The sequence below is a fragment of the Protopterus annectens genome, chromosome 2.part0, assembly GCF_019279795.1.
Source record: "Protopterus annectens isolate FY-2018-M chromosome 2.part0, PAN1.0, whole genome shotgun sequence".
NCBI lineage: Eukaryota > Metazoa > Chordata > Ceratodontiformes > Protopteridae > Protopterus > Protopterus annectens.
In genome coordinates, this window is record NC_056728.1 from 1,961,613,699 (window position 1) to 1,961,635,052 (window position 21,354).

General features: G+C 40.9%; 1 protein-coding gene across 1 annotated transcript in view; it reads left to right on the forward strand.

Moving 5' to 3' along the window:
* LAMA4 (laminin subunit alpha 4) overlaps nt 1–21,354 on the forward strand; it is a 1,355,623-nt gene that overhangs the window by 818,955 nt on the left and 515,314 nt on the right. The window lies entirely within an intron of this gene.

Below are 21,354 nucleotides of genomic sequence, written 5' to 3' on the forward strand. Positions count from 1 at the left end.
GACACCTGACCACCTCTAGGGCCTCCAATCACTTGGTCGATTACTCTAAATGTAAAATGGTGCCCAGGATTATCCTGAACATGCCTAGCCAGGGCATTATTTTTCTTGTTCTTATTAATGCTATAAATGTGTTCATAAATCCTTTCTTTGACTTTACGGTTGGTTTTACAGACATAGAATCCAGGATATAGTTGGCATTTTGCTAAATAAACTACACTCATGGAACTACAGTCAAATCTAGCTGTAGTTGAATATTGTACATTCCCTGCAGTGTAGTCCTTACCTATATCTATGTACCTGCAGTGGGGACATGCCTCACATTTTACCATGCCAGGGTTCCTGATATACAATTTGTACTCCCTTTCCAGAATATTTTTTGAATTTCATCCTTTTTTATACACAACTCAAGGTAATATGCCCAATTTTGTTCTAAAGTCTACATCTCCATTAAAATGCACCAGTTCTTTTTCAAAATACTCCTTATAGATTCTCCATGCAATATATAGGTAGTAATTAAACTAACCTCATAGTTTTTTTGTTGTTGTTTTGCCTCTTCCACTTATTTCTTCCACTTATTTCTACAGTATTTTCCTCAAAACTGGTTGACCCCCAATTAGAGTTCCTCAAAATAAGGTCCCCCAGAATAGGAGAAAAATAACCCTCCCTTTTTTTCATTTAAACTTCATCTGTTAGTTCCTGCACATGATATTCTGAATGAGGTTACAGAGCAGGGGAAGAATAAAAAGGAAACTACCAGTAGAGCAGAGTATGAACCAGTCACTGAAAAAGATGTGGAGGGACACAGCAACTTAAATGTGTGGAATTTATCTCAGAGATCCCTTACTCCCTCTGAACTGAGTGTACTGGGTAGGGGTCTTTTGTTTATACCCACACAGCACAGTGATTTGAGTGACAATATTTTAGACATTAAAATGTTTGCAAGAAATTTGTCACTAAAGATATAGTTTGGTGATACAATCACTACGAATTCTGTGAACATTAATATGTTTAAGAAATCAAGTTTATATATGCCTGCTCCACACCCTTTGTTGGAAACCTTTATTAAGCTTATTGAAAATGATGTACATGAAGCTTTTAGTAATAACAGAGGTAGCTATTTTAATAATTTAACTTCTATGGAGAAATTGGCATTGAAAGCAGTGTATGATGATGACACTATAGCCATCAGGCCAGCCAATAAAGGTGGCTCCATTGTAGTGATGGATAGGTATGACTACTTTTGCTCTATGAAGGAGATGTCGGGTGACAGTGAACATTATAGTGTTGTTGCTAAAAGTTACATTTTCTTAAACTGAGAATAAACAATATACTAATGGAATGTTTGACTGATAAAATTAATTATGAGCTGTACAATTATTTTTTGGTTAATGAGTTCCTTTCATGCAGAGTTTGCCTAAAGTCCTCAAGGACAGCCTTAAACCACCATTGAGGCCCATTGTGGCTGGTCGGGATTGGGTTACAGAACCCTTCTCCATTTTTGTGGAGAAATACTTGCATCCTATTCTGGATAAGAATGAAGTTGTGCTCAAAGATTCCAAGTAATTTCTTCAGAACCTGTTTGATTTCATCAAGACACAGCCCCCTAGTATGCAGTAATTTCTAGTGACGTTGGATGTGCAGTCTCTCTTTACAATGATTCCTAATTGTACTGGCCTGACATATGTTGAGAGGTACCTTAATAAGCACAGCGATTTTGACCAAGCCTTACTTGAGTATTGCAACTTAGTATGAGACCAGTCCTTGAGAACAACATTTTTGTTTTTGATGGCATCTACTACCAACAAAAGGATGGCATAGCTATGGGCACATCCAGTGCCAGTAGTTACACCAGCATGGTTATGGCATCCTGGGAGGAGGAATGTCTTTTCCCCAGCTCTATCTTTCAACAGTATATTCCATTTTACTGTAGATTTGTAGATGATTTTTTTTTTATCTGCACAGGTGGGGTTGTAGAACTGATTGAGTTCCACCATAACATGAATATGACTAGTAATTTCTTGAAGTTTTCTTTGGTGTATTCAGATACACGGATTGAATTCCTAGATATACTTATAAACAGACAAGCAGGTGGGTCACTGTGCACAAGAATCTATCGAAAGCCATGTTATAGGAGCTCTTTGCTCCACAGACATAACATGCACCTTCCATGTGTGTTCAGAAACATAGTGAAGGGGCAGAGGCTTCGAACCTCTAGATTGAATGAGGATGAAGAAGGTTTCAGTCTTGAACTTACTCAGTTAAGAGGTAAGTTAAGGGATAGAGGCTACAAGAAAGGGGAGGTTGATGTGATACTAACCACCATTCCCCCCTCTTACGGCTAATATAGCAAAACTGTATTTTTCTGAACATAATGTGGACGGGGACAAAGTATATTCTTTACCCATTACATCTACCAGTATTTCCATTTCTCTTAGCTATACCATAGATTCCAGAATGACTTTGGACATCATTAGGAAACAGTGGGGTCTGTTAACCACTGACCCCAGTATTAAAAGAATAGTAGGTGATACACCTAGATTTCTTTATAAGAACAAGAAGAACTTGAAGAGGATGTTGTACTATCCAGATAGTCACAAGCCTGATCTGAGTGGGACTGATGGGACCACGACACCCTGTGGTAATTGCAACTTAAGCAGTTTCATAGTTGGAAGTGGATCCTTTGAGCACCCTGATAATGGTCATAAGTTTAGTTTTAGGATAAATGCTACCTGTATGCCTTCCCATGTTTTTTATCTTGATTATTGCACACTCTGTAAAGCATTTTATGTTGGGAAAATTGATAGAACCTTGAGGGATAGAATTAGAGAACACATGTAGCATACACCGTGCCTCTACCACCAGTGTCCTCTCTAAACATGTGATCAATACTAACAACAGACACACCTTCAAGTTCATGGTTATTGACAGAATTTATCCCAGCATTAGAAGTGGTGACATCAGGAATCTAACCGAAACCAGGGAGGTTAGATGGATGATAAGACTGAGAGCTGATCAGGGTAGTGGGCTTAACGGGAAAGTCCCACTTAGATCCATTCTGAAGGGACATATTTTTAGGAGTTGAAGACTTTTTCTTCTCTGTTCATTTTTTAAATTTGTATTTTTATGTGTTTATTTTATAACATTGATGTTCTTTTGTATGCTGAATTTCTCCTTATATGCATTTTTCTTATATGCAGCTTCTGCAGATATGTATACAATTCTATATAAGCTGTGGTTTTATTATATCTTTCTCCTTTAACTGAGACCCTTAGTATATGGTTGACAGATTAGTAATTGGATTGCCTATAAGTTATGGGCACTCTTCTTTTCGTGTATAAGGTCTGATGAAGCAAAAGTGAAAGCGCTTACCAATTTTATCTGTTTGGTAATAAAACAATTTTTATCTTCAGCCAGTGTGTTATTCCATTGGTCGTTTTGTTTTACATTTGGATTTTGCTTTTCCAATGACATATTCATCCCAGTCTGTGCATATTTTTTCAGTTTTCACTTATGCTCTTGGAAATGTTGAATCCAATTCAAATAATTGTTTTCTCTGGCAAATATAACACCAGATGTGATTAATGAATGTGTATCTAAGTGTTTCAACAACATTCACAACAAATTCGCAGTTTATTGAACATTGCTTCAGCTCAGCACAATACTGCATCACAGCATACCTCTAAATTGTTTCCCTAAGGATTCTGAACAAAACCAAAGCAAATAATAATAATAATAATAATAATAATAGTAATAATAATAATAATAAAAAAGATGGAGGCAAAGGCCCAAAATCAAGGATAATTACTAAATATTACTCTAATTCACTTAAAAAGTTAATAGAACAACAAGTTTTGCATCAACATACATTTTCTGAGCATTAATTACCTAGCTTGAGCAAACTTATAATAAAATAGCTAGATTTGCCATATAACAGCCCTACAGCTCTCACCACTGCCTTGGCTTTAAGAAACTACATTGACTCAGATTTCCCTAGCAACTGCTTCAGTCACAGTTATACATCACTCACTCCATACTTAATAAACCTACTACCTGCCCTTCCTTCTCCTCTCTAGTATCCTTCAATACACCTAATTGTTCTCTCTACAGCTCCGACCAACACCTCCTTGATGTTTACAAACCCAGCAAAAACATTGGTAAACTCTTACACAAATGCATTGTGCCCTAAGCCTGGAACAAACTCCCCTCTAATATAAGAAACATCAAACACACTAATAGCTTCAATAAAGAGATAAAAACTTCCTAACTCTTGGACCTGCCCCTGCCAGGACCTACTTAAATTCCACCCCTCCCCTTTTCTACTTCTCTTCTTATAGGTTCATAGCTTCATAGGTAGGTACTAGGCTATCTGCCTGAAGGCATTTTTAAGCCTAGCCAGAATGTGTTGGCTTTCGCCACCCCCTTAGATTAGTTCCCTGTGCCTCTGTCCCCGGGGTAAACTTTCTGTTTCCCATCCACTCGTCAAGGTTTCTCTTGAAGAGTGCTAGCGAGGAGCTCTGCCTAATGTAGATTGGAATCTTGTTCCAAAGCATGGGAAGTCTCTGGGACAGGAATCTATCCCTCCAGCATTTATTGTTGTGGTGAGGTTTATATCCCTAGAGCATGTGGCCCAAGGGGATAAGGTGTTTCTTTAGGTGGAGCATGTCCATCAATTCTAGGTTGGACATGGCCTTGTATGTCAGGCATAGATCACCTCTGAGCAGGCGGTATGCAACCGAGTACAGCTGGAGTTTCTTTAGTCAAGCTGCACAGGGCATCTGTTTGAGGCCAGTGATCCTCTTGGTGAGGTACTTCTGTGGTCTTTCCAGCTGTTGCAGGTGTCTTGTAAGGTACATCCCAAATGGGGTGTTGTACTCTATGATGTGTCTGATGAGTGATGAGTAAAGGGATACAATGACCTCTTTTGATCCGGATGCAAACCCTTTTGTGATTAGGTGGGCCACACAGAAGGATTTTCTAACCAATTTGGCAATGTGATTATCAAAGGAGAGATTACTATCTACTTGGGTCCCCAGATCCCTTATTATGTTTTCCGTATTTAGGGGACTACCACCTATGTGGTAGTTTGTGGGTACTTTGTTATTTCCAAAGAGGAATAACTATGCAGTTTTTGGCATTTAGCTTGAGGCCATGATTTTGACACCAGGCATCCATCTCAGTGAGAGCCTTTTGGAGGATGTCTGTGTCAGCTGGTGAGTCAATTATAGCCCCTAGTTTGCAGTTGTCTGTGAACTTGGTCAGCCATAGTCCTCCTGTGCTTGTCTGTACCTCTGAGAAGTATATGCCAAACAAGAGGGGTCCTAGGACTTAGCCCTGGGGAACCTCACTTGTAACCGGTTTGGAGTCAAAGCTAGCTCCCGCAACTCTCACCATGTGGGTTCTGTCCATGAGCCAATTGGCCACCCATCTTGTGACACAGGGGTTTATGTTCAGGCTGGTGAGCTTGTCTATAATACCAGCATGGGGAATAGAAGCGAAGGCCTTGATGAGGTCTAGGTAGGCTGTGTTTACCACCTTCCCCTTTTCTATAGCCTTGGTAACTGTCTCAAAAAAGTCCACCAGGTTTAGGAGGCATGATCTGCCCTTAACAAAGCTGAACTGGGTAGGGTCCAGTGTTTGGAGGTTCCCAATGTCTCTGTTAATGAGTTCCATGATGACGCACTCCATAGCCTCGCAGACCAAGCTAGTCAGGCTTATAGGGCAATAGTTCCTGGGGTCTGTTGTGGCTCCACCTTTGTGGAGCAGAATAATCATTGCTGTGCACCACTCTAGGGGTATGTAGCCTGTGGAGAGACTGAGTTTGAACAGCGTGTTTAGGTGAGGGGTTAGTTCATCTTTGAGCTCGTGTAGGACGCACCCTGGGACACCGTCCAGTCCCATTGATGCTGTGTTTTAGGCATTGGAGAGGGCTATTTTAACCTGAGTGTCTGTGATTTCAGGGGCTCTACATTCTTCTGGTATGATTATGGGCCATTTTGGGGGTGAGAGGGGGTGAAGTTTGCACTGAAACTGCCTGCCAGGATGTTGGCAGTATCAGTTGATTCAGTGTATTTTGTGCTATTCTGCACTAACTCTGAGCAGATCTGAGCATTGCCACTTAGATTCTTGACATAGCTAAAGAATGCCTTGTGGTTATCTTTTGGGTCCTTGGCAAGATTTCTTTCAAAGATAGCCTTGGACGATTTTATGAGGGATCATAGTTTCTTGCTGATACTGATCAGGGATGTCTTCCCTTCTTGGGATTTTACTCTTTTCTGTACTAGTTTCCTCCTTCTATTGTATAGCTTGTTTATGGCAGGGGTCCACCAGACTGGTTTCCTTTTCTTGGAGGAGTGAGTCTTGGTTTTGCTTTGGATGGCACGATCCATGCATTCTTGGAGGTGCCTGTAGTATGCATTAGTAAAGGATTTTGCAGCTTGGACAGCATTATCCTTTAGCATGGGGGCTTTGAAACTTTCCACCTCCATCTTAAGTAACGTGAAGTTTGCTTTTGAAAAGTTTTTCTTGGTGGTTTCTTTGTCTGGGGGCAGGGGCAGAATGTGGATATCCAAAGGGATTTGTTTATGGTCAGATCTAACCAGTGAGGGGTTGACCACCAGTGTGGAACACTGGTCGCCCATGTTGGTGATGCCCAGGTCCAATATGTTTTCACCACTGGTGGGAATGTTGACCAGTTGTTCTAGGGCATTTGAGTTTATAACTTCTAGGAAATGTTGGGCAAGGGAGTTAGTACTTGAGTAGTTCTCCCAGTTAATGTTTGGGTAGTTGAAATCACCCAATATTAGGGTGTTTGGTAGGACCTTTATGTTACCCAGCGTTTCCAGAAATGTGAAATGGGGGTCCTGGGACATGGTGGGTGATCTGTAGCAAGCTACAATTTGAATTGCAATTCTACCCATTGCTAGTTGCACGTGGATAATTTCTGAAGCATCGTGCTGTGCCACTAACCTGGAGGTGTGGGTATCCTTGATGAATATGGATATTCCCCCGCCTTTTGTATTTTGGTCCGGGTTCTGTGGCCGAAATGTATGGCATGAGTTGTAGCCTGGTAGTGCTGGGGTGCTCTCTGGAGCCTTAAACCTGTTGCTTATGGGCCTTTTTGTGTCATAGTTCCTGTGTTGCCCATATCTTTATTTGGATAGGAGGAAGCTTCTTTGTTCACCAGTGAGAGTGGGGAGCTCTGAGCAGCCTATCTGTCCCTTGAGGAGTGGTTCCAGCCCCGTGACCTGTAGCTTATGGGCCGTTTTGGGCCATTTCCTATCTCTTTCTAACCCCCTGCTTTAAAGCCAGCTTTAGCGCACTTTTGCGCTTGTAATTTAAAGTTTGTCCTGTTTTTTGCATTTACCTGTTGAGGCTACACACTCAAGTGCGCTAGCCTGTGTTACATATTTACTGCATTTTCCTGCTATTTGTTGAAAAAAAGAAAAACAAAAAAAAATTATCCTTGTTTCCCATCTTTCCTGACCTAGAGTAGTCCAAATACAGGCTTTGCTGCATTCTGGACTTTTGGAAAGTTCCTGTGTTGCCCATTTCCTTTCTTGGATAGAGGGAGGTTTCTTTGTTCACCAGTGGCAGTGGGGAACTTAGAGCAGCCTATCTATCCCTGGAGGAGTGTTCCCAGCACAAGAATCTGGTAGTCTATTGGCCGTTTCGGGCCAATTTCTAGCTCTTTCAAGTCCCCCTGTATAAAACCCGGTTTGGCGAGGTTTTTGCACTTGTTACTACTCAGCCAAGCTCCTTTTGGTCCAGCAGAGTGGTGCTAGCAGCAGAGAGGCCAAAAGAGCTACTGCTAACCTGATAAAAGTGTTTTTTCCTGCTACTATCTGGGCGACTGTCCGATCTAGCTAAACTGCAAGTATTTCTGCTTCTTGAACTGTTTTAAACTGTTTAAAGTTGTTTTTGCACCTGCACTTTTAAAGTTTGTCCTGTTTGTTGTATTTACCTGTTGAGGCTACACACTCAAGTGCGCTAGCCTGTGTTAAATATTTATTGCATTTTCCTGCTGTTTGTTGCAAAAAAAAAAAAAACAAATAAATTATCCTTGTTTCCCATCTTTTCTAACCTAGAGTAGTCCAAATACAGGCTTTGCTGTATTCTGGACTTTTGGAAAGTTCCTGTGTTGCCATTTCCTTTCTTGGATTAAGGGAGGCTTCTTTGTTCACCAGTAGCAGTGGGGAGCTTAGAGCGGACTATCTATCCCTGGAGGAGTGTTCCCAGCACAAGAATCTGGTAGTCTATTGGCCATTTTGGGCCAATTTCTAGCTCTTTCAAATCCCCCTGTATAAAACCTGCTTTGGTGAGGTTTTGTGCTTATTACTACTCAGCCAAGCTCCTCGTGGTCCTGCAGAGTGGTGCTAGCAGCAGAGAGGCTGAAAGAGTGACTGCTAACATGATAAAAGTGTTTTTTCCTGCTACTACCTGGGCGACTGTCCGCTCTAGCTAAACTGCAAATATTTCTGCTTCTTGAACTGTTTTAAACTGCCTAAAGTTGTTTTTGCACTTGCACTTTTAAAGTTTGTCCTGTTTGTTGCATTTACTTGTTGAGGCTACACACTCAAGTGCGCTAGCCTGTGTTACATATTTATTGCAATTTCCTGCTGTTTGTTGCAAAAAAGAAAAAAAAAAAAAGTTATCCTTGTTTCCCGTCTTTCCTGACCTAGAGTAGTCCAAATACAGGCTTTGCTGTATTCTGGACTTTTGGAAAGTTCCTGTGTTGCCATTTCCTTTCTTGGATAGAGGAAGGCTTCTTTGTTCACCAGTGGCAGTGGGGAGCTTGGAGCAGCCTATCTGTCCCTGGAGGAGTGTTTCCAGCACAGGAATCTGGTAGTCTGTTGGCTGTTTTGGGCCAATTTCTAGCACTTTCAAGTCCACCTGTATAAAACCCGCTGTAGCACGGCTTTGCATGATTTTGTGCATAGCGCGGCATCGAGCAGCGCCGCTTATTTGGGTTTGAGCCTTGGAACTGATCTAGTTCTCATAATAAACACCCTATTCCTACGCTAAAGCCTAGCACTTGCTCACTAAAGCAATTATATAAGTCAGCACTAAAAAATTAAATGCACTACACCCTCACAAACTCCCCTTGAATAACTTGTTCCCCATTGGCCCTTTTTTTCAATTATAAAGGAATTCCCAATACTATTCTAGCATGTCCAAAGGTCAGTTGTCAATCTCCTCTTCGGTCCAGCTGGTGAACCTGGGAATCTTGAGGCAATGTTACAACTGCCTAATGTACACAGACAACCCTCTCCTCCTCCCAACAAATTCCAACACATGTGAGAGATGCAACCATATAGCCAAACTGGAGGCTAAGCTCTCTCAACTCAGTACTGGCGTAACCAGTCAGGAGGAGAAGGAAACCACACTCACTACAATTCCATTCTCACATAGACCTACCACGACAGCAAACCAAACACATAAACACACAAAAACATACTTGGAGGCTCTAAATAAAAAGTTGCCTAAGCAGCAGAGACCTCCAAAGCAGACACCCAAGCAACCGCTACCCCAAAACAAAACACGTGCAACACATAGCTCACAAAGCCAGTGTGCCGAACAGTCACAGCCCTTAAGGCTAAACAACTCACCTGATACACTTGTAATAGGTGACTCTATCATCAGGCACACTGACGTCCCGCTCACCAGGCTGAACAAGGAGAAGGTCACGGTGAGCTGCCTGTCGGGCGCTAGGATCCGCCACATAACACAAGCACTCAGGTCACTCCAAGGCAAGTACAAATATGACTCAGTCATTGTCCATGCTGGTGTGAATGACTTGAGACGTACCTCCCTGGACTACATGAAAAGAGACATAGAGGAGCTCTCTGAGCATGTAGCCCAGGCCAGTATGACCCTGACCTTGAGTAGCATCTTACCCTCACCATGAATGATGCCACAGTATGAAGATAAGATTATCAATTTCAACAGTTGGCTTAAGTATTGGTGTCATTCAAAGGGGATCCAATGCCTGTCAGCCTGGGGTGACATGCTCGACAAGCCACGATGCTTCGCTAGGGACGGCTTGCACCTGTCACCCCTGGGCTTTCGGATATTGGCAAAGGCTCTTGCTACCCCCATAGTGTCTTTTTTAGGCAGGGCTCAAAAGACAAACCCACCTCCATAGGTATCACAAGGGATAAGAAACTAAAAGTAATGCTACTCAATGCCAGAAGTCTAAACCTCAAGATGCACGCACTCGAAACTCTCCTTAGAATGGAGAACATCGATATCTGTGCAGTAACAGAAACCTGGATCAAGGCTCTCGAGAGCACCCCAGCACTACCAGGTTATACCTCATACCATGCTTTTCGGCCCCAAAACTTGGACCGAACCACAAAAGGAGGGGGAGTATCAATATTCGTCAAAGATACCCACACCTCCAGGTTGGTGACACAGCACGAAGCATCAGAGACTATCCATGTGCAACCAACAGTGGGTAAAACTGCCTTCCAGTTTATAGCCTGCTACAGACCACCCTCCCAAACCCAGGAACCCCACTCGGCCTTCCTGAGAACACTGGAAAATATGAAGATCTCTCCAAACACCATTATATTGGGTGACTTCAACTACCCAACCATAGACTGGGAGCATTACTCTAGCTCCAACACCCTAGCCCAAAGGTTCCTAGAATTTATAAACTCAAATGCTATGGAACAACTTGTTACCACTCCCACAAGAGGGGAAAACATACTGGACCTGATCATCACCAACATGGGAACTCGATGCTCCAGACCAGAAGTGTATCCCTCACTGGTAAGATCAGACCATAAACTAATCTCATTGGATATTCACATCCCGACCCCACCCCATGCCCAGAAAACCACAGTGAAAAACTTCTCTAAAGCAAATTTCACAATCGTCAAAACCGAGGTGGAATCCTTCAAAGCCCCCGGGCCTGTGGATAATACGGCCCAGACCACAAAATCCTTTATAAACACATTCTATGAACACCTTCAGGAATGCATGGATCATGCAATCCCAAATAAAACCAAGACCCAATCCTCCAAAGGCAGACGTCCTGTCTGGTGGACCCCAGCCATATACAAACTATACAACAGAAGGAGGAAGCTACTACATGACAGAGCAAAATCCCAAAAAGGGAAGGCATCTCTGATCAGTATTAGCAAAAAACTACGGGCACTCATAAAATCGTCTAAGGCCAGCTTCGAGAGAAAAATTGCACAGGACACTAAGGATAATCACAAGGCTTTCTTTAGTTATGTTAGGAACCTGGGTGGGAATTCCCAGATATGCTTAGAATTAGTCCAAAATGACAAAAAATACACCGAACCCACAGACATTGCCAACATCCTAGCTGACAGGTTCAGTGCAAACTCCCCCCCCCACCAAAAGGGCTAATATCTATCCCAGCAGAGTGCTGCCCCCCTGACATCTCAGATTCTCAGGTAAGAGCTGCCCTCTCCAAAGCAAGAAACACAGCATCAATGGGACCAGACGGTGTCCCGGGCTGCGTCCTACATGAACTCCAAGAAGAGCTAAACCCAAACCTAAAACTACTGTTCAATCTCAGCCTTACTACAGGATATGTACCCAAAGAGTGGCGTACAGCAACAGTGGTCCCTCTCCACAAAGGTGGTGCCTCAACGGATCCTGGAAACTATCGCCCCATAAGTCTCACTAGCTTGGTCTGCAAAGCTATGGAAAGGATCATCATGGACCTTATAAATAAAGATATTGGGGACCTACAGACACTGGATCCTACCCAGTTCGGCTTTGTTAAGGGCAGATCCTGCCTCTTAAACCTGGTCGATTTCTTTGAAACAGTCACCAAGGCCATTGACAAGGGGAAGGTGGTCCACATAGCCTACCTGGACCTCGCAAAAGCCTTCGATACAATACCCCACTCGGGTATTATAGATAAGCTCACCAGCTTAAATATAAACCCCTATGTCACTAGATGGGGTTGCAAACTGGCTGAAGGACAGAACCCACATGGTTAGAATAGCTGGAGCCATGTCAGACTCCAAACCAGTTACAAGTGGCATCCCACAAGGCTCAGTCTTGGGACCTCTCTTGTTCAGTATATATTTCTCGGAGGTACAGGCCAACATGGAAGGACTGTGGCTGACCAAGTTCGCAGATGACTGCAAACTGGGCACCATAATAGACTCTCCAGCTGACACAAGCATTCTCCAAAAGGGCCTCATAGAAACAGACAACTGGTGCCAGAGCCATGGCCTCAAGCTAAACGCCAAAAAGTGTATAGTCATCCCTTTGGCAAAACAAAGTGCCCACAAATTACCACATAGGTGGTAATCCATTAAGTACAGAAGAAGTAATTAGGGACCTGGGGACCCAAGTTGATAGCAATCTCTCATTTGACAACCATGTGGCCAAAGTGGTTAGAAAAACATTTTATATAACCCACCTAATCATGAAGGGATTCACATCTAGATCAGGGGAGGTCATCGTGCCTCTTTACTCATCCCTCATCAGGCCCATAATTGAGTACAATGCCCCTTTTGGGATGTACCTTACCAGACACCTGCAGCAACTGGAAAGACCCCAAAAGTACCTCACCAAGAGGATCAAGGGGCTCAAATAGATGCCGTATGCTGCCCGGTTAAAGAAACTCCAGCTCTACTCAGTGGCATACCACCTGCTTAGAGGCAATCTGTGCCTGACGTATAAAGCCATGTCCAACCCAGAATTAATGGACATGCTGCACCTCAGAAAATCCAAATCCCATCGAGCTACGCGCTCGAGGGACTTAAACCTCAGCACTGAAATAAATAGGACATGCTGGAGGGACAGATTCATAACCCAGAGGCTCCCTTCACTCTGGAATAAAATCCCAGTCCAGGTTAGGCAGTGTCCCTCATTGACTCTCTTCAAGAGGAATCTTGATGAGTGGATGGGAGATCATAGGTTTACCCCGGGTATCACTTCTGTGTTACTGTTAGACAGAGGCACAGTATACTAACATTGAAAAAGGGCATAGCAAAATTAATTTAAAATGGGTGGCGAAAGCCATACACACTCTGGCTAGGCTTATAGATGCCCTAGGGCAGATAACCTAGTATGAACCTATGAACCTATAAACCAGGTTTCTGTTACTGCACATATATCGATTTTCTCCATACTGAGGAGTGCCTCGAGTGCATGCATTTTGAGGTTTAGACATCTGGCATTGAGTAGTATTACCCTCATATTTTTGTTACTTGTGCTATTTACGGTGGTGGGTTTGTCTTTTGAGCCTTGCCTAAAAAAGGCACTATGGGGGTGGCAAGAGCCTTGACCAGTATTCGAAAGCCTAAGGGTGACAGGTGCAAGCCATCTCTAGCGAAGCAGAGTGGCTTGTCGAGCATGTCATCCCATGCAGACAGACACTGGATCCCCTTTGAATGACACCTGAAACTTAGCCAATTGTTGAAATTGATAATTTTTTCTTTATACCGTGGTATCACTCTTGGTGAGGGCAGGATGCTACTCAGGGTCAGGGTCATACTGGCCTGGGCTATGTGATCAGAGAGCTCTTCCATGTCTCTTTTCATGTAGTCCAGGGAGGTACAGCTTAAGTCATTCACACTAACATGGACAATGACAGCATCATATTTGTACTTGTTCTGGGGTGGCCTGAGTGCTTGTGTTATGTGGTGGATCCTGGCACCTGACAGCAGCTAACAGTAACCTTCTCCTTATTCAGCCTAGTGAGTGGGACGTCAGTGTGCCTGACTATAGAGTCACCTATTACTAGTATGTTGGGTATGTTATTTGCCTTGAGGGCTGTGATTGCGTGGCACACTGGTTTTGTGACGTATGTGTTTCATGGTTTGTGTTGGGGGGGTGGAGGTTGCTTGGATGTCTGCTTTGGAGGGCTCTGTTGCTTTTGCAGATTTTTATTTAGAGCCTCCGAGTATGTTTTCATGTATTTATGTGTGTTTTTTGCCAGTGCTGGTTTAATGGGTCTATGTGAGACTGGTGGTGTGATGCCAGTATTTCCCTTCTCCTCTTGACTGTCTGATCCAGTCTTGGGTTGAGAGAGCTTATCCTCCAGTTTGGCTACATAATTGCATCTCTCGCATATATTAGTGCTTGGTGGTAGAAGGAGAGGGTTGTCTGTGTACATGAGGCAGATGTAACATTGCCTCAAAATGCCCAGATTCACCAGCTTGACTGAATAGTACACCTGAAACTGCCCTTTGGGCATGCCTGGATAGGTACAGTAAACTGTTTTACTGAATGGCTGGTAAGGTCAAATAGAGAGCCTTGTCCTTCTGTAGTACTAGGGGTTATAAGTTCTTGCTATGAGTTTTGGGCAAGTGCTGGGCTAAGAAATGAATGGCTTGAGTGCTTAAGTTGAAAGTTTGTCTAGTTCCAAGGGAAAAATTGAAGAGGAGACTTTGTAGAGCCGGGAATAGTTAGACCCTAGCTAACCGGCGCTGCCCAGTGCGCTAAACCGGGCAAATGTGGTTTTTATAGCAGGGAAATGAAAGAGATAGAAATTAGCCCAAAATGGCCAATAAACTACTACTTTCTCAGCTGAAACCACTCCTCCAGGGACAGATAGGTTGCTCAAAGATCCCCTCTCTCACAGGTGAACAGAGAAACTTCCTTCTATCCAAGTAAGGTATGAGCAAACACAGAGATTTGTAACACAGCCCTGAATTCAGCACGAACCAGAAAACTGGACTATACTAGCTTAGTAAGGTGGGAAGTAAGTATTATATATATAGTTTTTTTTTCAGAACATAAAGCAGATACCATCTAAATGCGCACAAGGGCAACTAGCCTAGTACTAATCTATCTATATCTCAATTCAGAGTTGTAGTCAATGCCCCTAGTAATAAAGTAGGAAGAAACACAAATACAGTAAAAGCAGATGAATAAAGTGCATTTTTTTTATATATAAAACAATAGAAAACGAACAATCTGATTTAAGCAAGTTACCCAATTATCCAGAAAAAACTCAAAACTGAGCCCTGTTCCAGCAGTCTTCAATCAGACAAGTTCTAACTGCACACTCCCGTTACTAGGGTGCAGGGGAACCTTCTCCAAAAAAGATGGTCTGGATCAGTGCCCAAGTTATACAAACAAAGCTAGATTCAGTAGGCCTGAATCTGGTCCTTTTCTACAGCAACAAGGCGTACCAATTTCAGAAAGAAACAGTTCGAATAAGCAGGCACAATAAACCTGTTACCAAAAATTCCCAGCTCAGAAGGGCAGAATCCAGCCTCTCCTCCCACAAGAGTGCAGACCACAAACCTTCTTAATATAGAATAACTGGCCTGAAGCCCAAGTCCTTAAACCAGAACTAATACACTTTTACAGTAGCAGACACTGAACCTTCAATCAGCAATTCCCAGCTTAGAAGGATGTAAGCTACCTGTCCTGCCATAACAGTGCAGACCACAAACCTTCTTAATGTAAAACAACTGGTATGAAGCCCAAGTGCTTAAACCAAAAGACAGAATAACAGTTACAATTTAATCAGGTTACTACCGAGCAGCAATAAGTGCAGCAGAATAAATAAAACTGAATACTTTTAAGAAGAGGCAAAAGCGAAATAAAGTAGGAGGAAACACAAATACAGTAAAAGCAGATGATTTTTTTTTTTTTTGTTAGTAAAGTGCAAGGAGAGAGGAAGGAAGAACCTAAGTGGGTTGTCATTCTCAAATCTTCTCTCTGTATTATGTTGAGTGAACACTAGACTCAGAATATGATCTCACTGTATTCGGTTAAATGAGCAAATGAGATGGACTCAGGAAGAGTGTTCAAATACAGACTTACAGGGGGGGTGGGCAATTCCAGAGCCACCAACACTAACACCAAAACAAGAACAGGGAGGGTGGGTGAGGACAAACAAGAAGAAGAATAAGTACAGTTGTACAGATTACAGAAATATTAAATAAAAATGCAGACAAAAAATGAGAATAAACACTTATCTTTTCTCAATAACACAGCTGGCCGTAGGTCAATCTCTCTGCAGCAGCCTGAGCAATAGGTATGTCTGATTTAAAACACAGGACAGAAACCAAACAATACAGATGCAGGAATACTTTGGCTGGATGAAACTAGTTCTGAAAACTTACTGCCACTAAGAAAACAGACAAGGCCTCCAGACCAAGGATTCCACTACAACTGAGGTCAACACTAAGATATACAGCTATAACACACAAGAAGAAGAATAAGTGCAGTTGTACAGATTACAGAGATATTAAATCAAAATGCAGACAAAACATAAGAATAAACACTTATCTTTTCTCAATATCACAGCTGGCAGTAGGTCAATCTCTTTCCTTTATTTTTCACCTCAAATCTCACAGGTAACTAGTGTTTATCCAAATATCAATACTTAGTATGTTACATTACATGTATCAACATTCCATATATAAATTAAGTTATTATCACTAGCACTTAACTGTTTTCTGTCAACTACTCAATGTTCCTTTATCTGCCCCTGGTTAAGTAATTCTGCCTGCTGTATATGACCACCAATTATTTTGTTGTCAATTTCAAATTTACATCTAAGAAGTACTTGTATTGTATAGTATAGTATTGTTATGTATTGTTTTGGAGCTTTTCTCCTCGGGTCTCCATAGAAAATAGGCTTCTGGCTCAGTTGGATTAACCCAGTTAACAAATGTCAAATAAAAGAAATAAAATAAATAATAAGTGCAAGCTTTTACAAGAGATGGGTCAAAAACAAGGATATTTTGCAAAATCAGAGACAGTTGAAATGTAAGCACATACCTTTCAAATTTTTTGCTCAAGAATTCTGGACAAAGCCAAGAATTATGGAGGAAAAAAAACAAGTTCAGTGCAATTTCTAAATATCCCTTTAATTTGCTTTAAAAGTTAGTAGGACAACACAAGTTTTACATTAGTGTGCATTTCCTAAGCAAAAAGAAATATGAAACTCTGATGTCTGGCATTACTGACTGCCTGTAATACCCAGTGATATACCAGAAAATCAAAAATGTTACGAGGGACAGAAAAGGCATATGAGACAAAATCAGAGACAGTGGATAAGTATTCATCACTGCATGGTCTTCTCTTTTTAACTATTAAAACAAACCTCTTTCTGTATTATCAGTGTTTGAACTCAAAATGTCTCTTTAACAATTTAGACATTTTGCTTGCAGATTTTATCTTTTGATTTTAGAGGCTAAACCATGAAGCTGCTATAATAAAGCATTCCTCACAGTAAGTAATGTCACCATCTTTCATCTTTTAATACTGTCATTTACAATGATAAAATGTTCACATATCTCAATATATGCTGATCACAACTCAATACTTTGATAAATGTATCAGTTCTTCACAAGTGACTTCACCCTTGCTTCACTGAGGATATTTTAGTTACCTCATCACCACTGAAAAAGAACATCCAGGCTCACATATATTGTCCGTATACACATTATTATTGGAACACTGTGGCCATACACAGTCACATTTTATACTACAGCCTGGCTCAGTTTTATAGGTGTTAGGATATGCCACACAGTTAAACAATCAAGCTCAGTATACCACAGAAATTATAGCATGTTGTCTACGTGCTGGTACCAATGTGTTTTCTTAATGTCGTCAAGTGCTCTCTAGGTTCTGCCCAATATGGATAATCTAGTTAATGAAGTATAATAAATATAAGCAATTAGTATATCAATGAGGAATGCATAATAGAAATACTGTAGTAGTAGTAGTACAGTTTTGTATGTGACACTGAGTAAGTCAGTTGGCCAGACAGTTCTCTAAGGTCATCCCTGAACAGGGACGCTTGCATCCAGTGTGTTTAGTGCCAGGCATTTTGACCTATCAAGCAGCACATGTGTACTGTAGCAAAGCTACATTAGTAGGATAAATGACATTCACAGCACATGTACACAACCTTAAGTTTGTTCTGCTAACTTCATATTTTCCATATATTGATGGCCTAGTAAAGCGGGTAAGTAGCTCTTAGAGGGTCGGATGAGATTAATGGTAGTCATCGTAAAATGTCACTGTATTATGGATACCTGAAAGTCTGTAATGTAGCTTGTATTATACAAATGTGCCATATAAGTAACACAATCATAGCAGTGAATGCAGAAATGCCACTTTATTATTTGTATCACTAGTTTTATATGCAGCTATTGGCAAGCATAGTAAGGAGCATAATAGGCTCTATTTAATAAAATGGCCCTATTTAGTAAAATGGTACACAATACTGTTCTGCAGTGCACGCTACATTATTTAGTACCTTACCTGCCTTTCCATTTCTATTGTGTCACATTACCCTCAGATTACCAAGGGACAGCACATAATAATTGAAGAGAAGAGCCACCATAGTTTCCATTATATAAATGGCCTAACCCAGATTTGTTTTGCATTCTTGACATTTGGCTGCCCTGTGCTTCCACAGCTGTGAAAACCTCAGGATTAAGGCACAGTCTGGTCATAAGCCAAAGAACACAGTCTAGTGACATTGATGCTACAGATCGATGATGCATGTGAGCGATTTAGCATTTGCATGAGGGAACATGATAGCTAGAAATTATTTCTGTTTCTGTAATATATTTAACTGCATATGTTCTTGGGTTAATTGTGTTAGTACACTGTTCTCGATGCATCTGTGGAATGCAGCCTGAGCAAAGAAGCACCATGCACTGACTCACGGTGACAGTTTACATGTAAATATATATATATATATATATATATATATATATATATATATATATATATATGTGTGTGTGTGTGTGTGTGTGTGTGTGTACGTGTGTGAGTGAGTATAAATCAGTCAATCAATCATTGCATGCAACACTTTTCCAAAGTGACTTTGACAGGCAATTAAAATATATACTGTTAGCGGCCAATCTGTTATGTCAATTTGTATATCTACATAAAGCTTTACAACAAATCGCCTTAAAGACATAATGAATGTTAGTCATTGTTTTGTGAAACGGGAGCGGGTGCTACCTCCTCCATGCTCAACAAATTAATAATATCAACCTGATGTTTACCTTTCTGTGGAGAAAGCGTATATACTTGAGTGCAACATGTATTAGATATCGCCCTTTCTCCAATGCAGTACAAAATATGAGTAAAAATATAAATCATTGTGGGGTATAGGTATGCAAGGGGCAAAGCCAAAGTAGTGTATGTGTTAAGGTCCCTTACAATAAGCTTTTGAAAACTGAGTTTTTCCATAATTTGACCTTGGTTAAGCAAAATTCCTTCCAAATGCCTTTATGTTACTTGTATTGACCAGTGCCATCCTTGGCTCAGCTAGGAAATTATTATTATTATTATTATTATTATTATTATTATTATTATTATTATTATTACTATTTTCTGTTGTATAGCCTTAAAGTAACTTTACTTTTATTTTGCAGGGAAACTCGTGTGATGTAAAACAAATATTAAAAGGCCAGTTTCGAAAGGATAGCTGAAATATTATTCTGATGGAAGTATCCATTCTAAAATGTTAAAGACTGTTTTCATGTATGCAGCATAAGTGTTTCTACAGCAGGTCATTTTTATAGTTTTTTATATATATATAAATGGCTTCCACAGGCAACATCAGCAAATAAACTAATCAAACCCTTAGTGAAAATGGATTCTTACCTAGAATGTGCATTCTCATTTAGAGTAATCACATTGCTTTTACTACTAGTTCAGCTTCCTGTGGTGTTTAGCTTGTCTGTTACTGTTCAGCTCATTTTTTTCTTGATTTTTACTAGGAAATAAGAAAACAGTCTTGCCTGTCTCTTTACCTCTTTTGCAGTCCTTAAGCCTGCATAGGAATTTGCCCTATTGTATTTCCTGCTGACATGTTTAATTTTGGCAAGGTACAGTCACTTATTTTGTCCTTTCTGATCTTATTGTCATCATGTCTTTTATTTAAATTCATAGACATTCTCTGGGCCATTGAGTCTTATGACCATTTATGCATTGCCAGTACCCCCCTCAGGCCACTTCTCCTTTCTCTGTGAGGGCCATACCAGTCAGTCCCAAGGTAATTTTGTGGATGTCCAGCCAGTCATCAAGTTTATGTTTAAAGGAAGATAGTAAGTTGCACTTCTTAACATGCAGGAGAAGTTCATTCCAGAGGTTTATGTCTCACTGGGTTATAAACCTCTCTCCCATCATGTTTTCTTTATCTGTTGGTGAAGGTTTAGGTCCCTGGTTCAAGTATTGATAGAGATATTGTACTTGCAGAGAAACAGGAGGTCCAAGACAATTGGGTCTCTAACAGTGTGATAAGGAAGACAGAGATTTCCCCTCTAAACTCCGTAAGACACTGAATAAAGGGATAGAGCTTGCAGCCTCTCTTGGTAGCTCAGGACTTTAAATTTCTGATCATTTTGGTTAGGAACCTTTGGTCTTTCTAACTGCTTTATATATGTATTGAGGTACACCCTAAATGAGCCAATTTACTTGACAAGTGGTCTGATCAATGTTGAGTTTAAAGGATAAATGACCTCTTTATACCTTGATGATATTCCTTTTGTATTTATTTGTCTGGTGTTTTACTACAACCTTTACTTCATTTGCACAATACATTGGCTTTCTGTTTCCTTTCTGTTTCCTATTAGTCCATAGACTCATATAGTTGGTAAACATAATTTGATAGCCATTGTGCCATGTTGAGATTTATGGGTTCTCATGTAGACATTAATATGTTTCTTTAATGCACACAGAGGTTGGAATTGTTTATACTCAGGGGAAAGATGTAGGAACATCTGTGTGATGGCTTATCTTTGCTTAGTGCTGTTTTTAATGGTGATTTTAAAGTTAAAACATTTTATTTGTGCATAGTGCAGGTATTGACCTCCATTTATTTCTCTCCCATGCATATGTTTTTGAAAAACTGAAGGTGATTCAAAGCCACTAATACGAGGAACAGATCATTCCTGACAAAGGTGTCAAATGCCAGGAAGAGTGACACTTGCTTACATTTTCCTGAGTGGTTCATTAAACTTTTTTTTTGAGGATTGCAATCATTTTGTTGAAGAGTCTTTGAACTTTTCTACTTAGGCAAGGTGCTTAATAAGTAGACTGTAGAACTAAATTAACCATCACAGAGAGGCCTTTCTAATACTAGAAAGCATATGTATCTGTATATTTACTGAAACTTGGTTGTAATATAGTGATAAAACTCTCTTTTTATCAGCATATCGCACCTGTCATTCATTCAGACCCTATGTCACTGGTGCTGATGCATCCATATTCATCCAGAATTCCATTACCTCACAACAAATTCAACATGACTATAATCGTGAACTCCTGGATGTCACAGAGTCAATGAAAAGTCAAATTTCCGTACCATTGCAAACTATAGAACTCCCTTTGTATCTCCATCTGCCATTAATAATTATGTCACCCAAACAGAGTCCT